Source organism: Castanea sativa, chromosome 5, assembly GCF_040712315.1.
Source record: "Castanea sativa cultivar Marrone di Chiusa Pesio chromosome 5, ASM4071231v1".
NCBI lineage: Eukaryota > Viridiplantae > Streptophyta > Magnoliopsida > Fagales > Fagaceae > Castanea > Castanea sativa.
Window position 1 is genome coordinate 2,752,350 of NC_134017.1, and position 6,683 is coordinate 2,759,032.

The 6,683-nt window shown below is 34.9% G+C and overlaps 1 long non-coding RNA gene across 1 annotated transcript; it reads left to right on the top strand.

The window, feature by feature from the left end:
* The first annotated feature begins 2,723 nt into the window (after nt 1-2,723).
* On the top strand, nt 2,724-5,386 carry LOC142637293 (uncharacterized). Its single transcript, XR_012844596.1, has 4 exons — nt 2,724-2,859; nt 2,953-2,992; nt 3,105-3,526; nt 3,628-5,386. It is a non-coding gene; the product is annotated as an uncharacterized LOC142637293 (long non-coding RNA).
* Nucleotides 5,387-6,683: the final 1,297 nt, after the last annotated feature.

Sequence of the window (6,683 nt, forward strand, 5' to 3'; positions counted from 1 at the left end):
CAGCAGATTTCACTGATTTTGATGTAGATTCCGGCGATTTTGATGCAAATCTGGTGAGTTTTTACATTTTTCGGCGATGATTTGCAGATTCCGGCGATGATTTGCAGCTTTGGCGACGACCCGATCTCCACCTAAACAAACCCGATCTCCACCAGAACCCAAAACCGACCCGACCGATTGACGCCGATGGTTGATTTCAGGTCACTTTTCTGTCCACCCGCCGCCGGTGGGTCGAGTTCACGCTGGGTTGAAAATCGACCCAGCCCGACCCGTGGACACCCCTACTTTAGGACATTAGTTTGGGAGTTATTTTTAGAAATATTTTATTGAGATTGTTGACTACTTTTTATACTTCTCATCAAAGTGATGTAAAAAATTTCCTATTATGGTTTATTAACCATTGCCCTATGAGTATCTGTTAATATGACATTTTATTAAAAGTTAAAAGAGATCACTTTAAATTTCAGATACTAAAATCACTCATAGGCTAATATTTAGAACAGAAATATATTTTGGCCATAGATTTTTATAATAAAACCTTCTTTGGTACAGTAAAGAACTTCAAGATATACAAACATAATTCATCTGGTCCAATCCAACTCATAGGCAAGACCACTCTTTCTTAGGCCATTGCCTAAAGCTCCCACTTAGAAAAAGACTGCAAAATATTAGTTAAGCAATTAATTTTATTAAAAATAATAAAATAACCTAGTATAGATAAGGCTATTTGTTCGGTTTCCCACTCCAAGAAAGTCTCAAAATTGTGGATCAAAATCCAACCACATTGAAATCCTACTCTGTTCTCACGCCAAAAAAAAAAAAAAAAAGTGTATCGAATTATGACGACAATTAATTTTCAATAATGATTTGATAATTAATTTTTGTAAATTTCTCAGGGATTGGATTATCAACATTTGTCATCCAATCTACTATAAGACTTATTGACTACACATAAATATATATATATATATATATATACACACACACACACATACAGTGCCAGCTGAATGTTAGAGCAAGAAAGGCAGTCGCCTAAGGCCCCAAGTAAAAAAAAAAAAGGCCCCTACACTTTAAGTAATAGGGTTATTTATAATTAATAAATAAAATAATATTTTTTTTACCAAATAAAAAACAATTAAAAATGCAACGTTCACAATATTTTTCACAACACTTTTACAATTAATGGTAAGTAGTAGATTGTTATTAATGACAAAAAATAATTATAGTGATATTTTCAAATAGAAAACAAAAAGCAACTTAAAACCTAGGATTTGTTGTAAAAAATATTGTGAATTTTGCACTTCTAAAAAAAAAAGAATAATAATAAGAGTTGAGTTTGCAAACTTTTACTAGTTATGACGTCCAAGCAGCTATGGCGTAGGAAAAGTAGGACAGAATATTTGCAGAAACGTCTGTTATAAATGATACTTTTTTTTTTTTTAGAAAAACACATACACACATATAGGGGAATTAGACGATTAGATAAGAGAATACACTCACACGCCAACACCAAAACTGCATGCGGCAGTTAGTTTCGCGGAGTAAGAATGGTTATACTATATATTTGACCATCACTATGATTTGCATTATATTATATTATTTCATTATCTTCTAACTCTTTTAAATTAATTGTTCATTAATTTGTGAGATGTCATATAAACTTTGTTTTTTTAATATTCCTAGTAAAAGTTTGCAATTTTGAAGTGCAACATATTATTATTCTTTAATATTCTTTGAGGCTGAATTAAAAGTGCTGCCCAAGCAGCTATGGCGTCCTCGTTATTTAATCTTCTAAGGCAAGTGGAAGATATTAAAAATGTAAATAATTGATAGAAAATTACCTGGGTGAGCAATCACATAGAGATAAGAACAAGAATAAAATATATATATATATATATATATATATATATATATGAGTTCAAATATTTTGTCCTACTTTTCCTACGCTACTCTATACTCCACCAATAAAAACTAACCACGCGTTCACACTACAAGAAATCTGGGTTTAGGCGGCGTTTTTTTTAGTGACGTTTTTAAATCCGCCACTATAAGTGGCATACTGTGACGTTTTCTAAGAACGCCGCTAAAGATTGAGATTTTAGCGACGTTTTTTAAAAAACGTCGCTGTAGCTCAAAACAATACCAACGTTTCTTAAAACGTCGCAAGAAGTATAGTTTTAGCAGCGCATATCTCGTGTATAGCGACGTTTTATTAAAACGTCACTATAGTGATTAAAGAAAATGTACTGAGCATGTGGCTAAAAAAGAAAGACTCTATAGCGACGTTTTCGAAAACGTCGCTATAGTGATGACAACAAATGGTCTCCACCTGTTGGTGGGAAAAAAAAAAAAAAGCGCTATATTGACTAAAGTAAACACTTTCAAACACTCTATAGCGACGTTTTTGGAAACGTCGCTATAGTGATGACAGCAAATGGTCTCCACCTGTTGGTGGGAAAAAAAAAAAGCGCGATATTCATTAAAGCAAACACTTTCAAACACTCTATAGCGACGTTTCGAAAACGTCGCTATATGTTCTAAACTTTTGGATTTCAGGTTCCCACACTTTTTTTCCCTCTTTATTTTTTTTTTGGCCTACACTTTTTTTTTTCTTTCTTTCCATTAACTCACTCCGTGTCCCACTCTTTTCTTTCTTAGGCTCACTATTGATTGTCCTCTTCTTTTCTTTTCTTTGTTCTTTGTTCCTAGTTTTTTCTTTGTGATACATTTTCTCTAGAACCACCACACATCTTTTTCCTTCCACCCATTGCCACCATGGCCATCATCAACCTCCACTAGGACCTATTGCCACCACCATAGTTTTTTCCCTCTTTTTTATTGTTCAAGTTTTTTTAGAGTGTAAGTATTTGTTTTTGGCTTATGGGTTTGCTTTGATATAGTATTTCTTTAATGGGTCATGGAGCTTTTGTGCTAATTTTTGCTATTTTTCAGTTTTGGTTTAAAGTTTTTGTTGTTCAAGTTTCTTTAGAGTGTAAGTATTTTTTTTTTGGCTAATGGGTTTGCTTTGATTTGGTTTTTCTTTAATGGGTCATGGAGTTTTGTACTAATTTTTGCTTTTTTCTATTTTGGTTGGAAATTGGTAGAAAATTCTCTTATTCAGATTTGGCTTCTTGGGCAAAAGGACTTGAGGATCAAGGGCTGAATCATTGTAAGTATTTCTTTAGAGTGTTAGTATTTGTTTTTCAATATTATACTTTCTAGCAATGGCAAGGAATGAACAATAAGATTGCAAAATAGACTATGTTCCAAACATATATATTAATGGGTTTTTAATTTTGCAAAATAGATTTCACTCTCAGTGAAACTGAATTACATTCTTGAAATACATTGTCTACTTCTTCTGCTAACAGTTAATTTGCTTCACTTACTAAAAATTGCGCACTCTGATCATATCATATGACGTGAAAACTGTCGTGAAATAATCTGTTTACGTAAAGATTTAAGAAACAAGGGAAGAGACAAATCGACACACAGACTTTACTTAGAAGTGCAAGTGCTCTTCCAAGTGAGTATTCCACTTTTGTTCATTTGTTATTATTATTGTTATTATTATTTTTTTCAATCTCATTATTAAAAGGAAAGTTCTACTTGTGTTATTTGTTTCAGAAGAGGAAGGAAGAGTAAGAGCTTGAGATTCCATGGCTGTTGAAGTGGGTCTTCCAAATTTTTTGGGGAAACTACAAAATCTTCTTATTGCAGGTCAATTCCCTGACTGCAAACTACTAGTAGATACAGTCTCAATGAGCATCGAGGACCTGGAATCAATTTGTGTGGATAAGAGACGCTAAAAAACCTAAAGGTTCGATCTGATATCATTGAATCTTCGCTGAGTGAGCTTCCAAGCAGTCTTAACTGTATAGAGGATGTAATTGACACCTTCCTTGTGAAAACTGAGCTGCAGTGGGGACTAAAATTACTAATTAAGATGACGATGATGCACCCTCTCATCAGCTTCACATCTCTGCAGGAAAAAACTGTTCTCAGCCTTGAGGTATGGAAATTGAAGAGAGCTGCTGCCAAAGTGCAGAGATTTGAAATTTTCGAAGAAGACTTGGATGATGAATATCGAAAGTCGTTTTACATAGATACTGGAAGGCATCCTTTAACTAAGCGACCATCAAATTGGCAATCATCCAATTGGCAACCAACACCGGGTCGGAAAGGAGAAGGTCCAAAAATCTTTCGTATAGCAGATGATTTTGAATATTTTGTTGGTCTTGAGGAACTAGAACAGGAGTTTCTATCTCGAGTACAGCTCCGATACCTTGTTCATCAAGATGTAATTGCAGTAACTGGTAAAGCCGGGTCCGGCTAGACAACTCTGACAAAAAAGGTTTATAACAGATCATTTATTAAGCAATGTTTTGATTTCTGTGTCTGGTAGGGATATCCTGAAGATGCTGAACCCAAAGATTTCTTGGTAAACATCTTGAGACACATTGGTGGAGAGAGGGAGCATAAGCTTTTTCCAGTCCAAGACTTGGAAAACATGCTTAAAATAATTTTAAATGAGAAGTCTTGTTTGATGGTCATAGATGATGTCCGGACGCGAAATGATTTTGACAAGCTTTTAATTCTCTTGCAATACACAGGCGTGAGGACACAGGTAGTTATTATCACTCATGACAAAGATGTAGCAATTGTTGCTAGTGGGAAGAGTATTCCTTGATCTACAGCTACGAAGCTTAATAACCGATAAGGAGAGCTGGAAATTTTTATTGAACAAGGCACACATTCCAGAAGATAGCTTAAATGATTCAGTGTTAATCACTCAAGGCGAAAATTCTGAGAAAATGTGATGGTTCACCTCACGCAATCGTCATATTGGCAGGATTACTGTCAACCAGAAATTTAACCGAATGGTCCAGTGTGATTGAGCATGCATTTCTTAAAGAAAATATATTGGTTTCTAGCTATGAAGACCTACCTCCCAAATAAAGCCCTGTTTTCTTTATTTGGGACTTTTCCCTAGAGCGTTTCAGATTCCTGTTAGGAAGTTGCTCCATTTGTGGCTCGCAGAGGGATTGGTGACACCCTTGCCTGAGCAAAATATTGCCTCTGAAGATCTTGCTGAGAAATACTTCAAAGAGCTAATCAACTGTTAAGGATTTAGCTGTAGTTGCCGAGGATAGAAGATGATCCGTATTTGATTTTGTATATTTGAATCATATTTGAATAAGATATGATAAGATAGGTTTAGGATTGTGATGAGATAGGATTAGGATAAGATAGAATCACATTTGAATTTGTATCTAAGTGATGAGCTAGAGGTATATCCGAATTTGTATATCTGAAATGTATTCACATTTTTGAATTTGTAACAAACTCTCCTATATATGAAAATGCCTTGAACCGTGTAAGGAAACAATTTGAAACAATTTCAGTTATCTAATTTTACATTTTATCAAAGCTATTGTGACATACATCTTTTTTTTTTTCAATGGCCTCCTCGTCGTCATCAACTTCTGTTGTCAACATTGCTACTTCCTCTTCACCCACTTCACTTACTACTATTCAAGAATCAGATAGAAACCCAAAAACTGATTGAAGTGAAGTGGCAAGACTGAGATCAGATAGAAACCAAAAAACTTGTCATATGCCAGGTAATCTATGGGGCTTCTTCTTCCCAAAGGCAGTGGGTTCAAGACTTTTCCTTGCCCACAACACCACAGATTATACATCCCCAGAACCTCCCAAGTTCAATGTTCAGCGACTAGCAGAATATGTGTTGAATAAATCAGTAGCAGCACATTAGAATGTGTTGATTTGGGTTGTTCTAGTCTTTAGGAGTCCAGTAGTTTGTTTTTTATTTGTTGCCTAGTTTGTAGGAGCTGTTTAGCAAGATGTTAGTGGTGCCTATTTTTGTGTTTGTAACCGTTTGTTTTCAGCCTATAATTATGGCCATTTCCTTATCTAGTAGAGTTTTAGTCCAACTAAGTTTTCCCTTTGTTTTAGTTTATCGTTTTCTTCTTCCATTTTATATCAGTGGTATCAGAGCTTGGTTAGAGTTCCACAATGGCTTCTGAAACTTTTGTGCAGCCAGCCATTCCATGCTTTGATGGTCACTATGACCATTGGAGCATGCTTATGGAGAATTTTTTGAGGTCCAAAGAATATTGGACAGTTGTTGTTTCTAGAGTAGCAGAACCTATGAAACATGGGTGCGGGTGCGGGTGCTGGTACGGGTGCGGGACTCGGCAATTTTTGAAAAAAGTGGGTGCGGGTGCGGTGGGACTGGGCAATTAAAAATATTTTTATTTATATTTTCTATATATTTTTACTATTAAAATATTCTTAAAAAACATATTACTATGCCTTGATTCACAAAACAAAGAAAGAAGAAAGCAAGAAACACAAAACAAAACACAAAACTATGAAGCACGGGTGCGTTTCGGGATTCGGGTGCGGGTGCGGGAGTGGGTGCGGGACTCGGCAATTTCTGAAAAAGTAGGGTGCGGGTGCGGCGGGGTGCGGCGATTAAAAAATTATTAAAAATATTATTATTTATATTTTTAATATATTGCTAAACATACTTTTTTCACATTATATAAACATATACCAAATTTAAGAACAATAGTAAATAATAACTAGAATACAACTTCATTATATAAACATTCCATGATGTTCGAAAATTAAAATACAACTAACAAGTTTGAAACTAA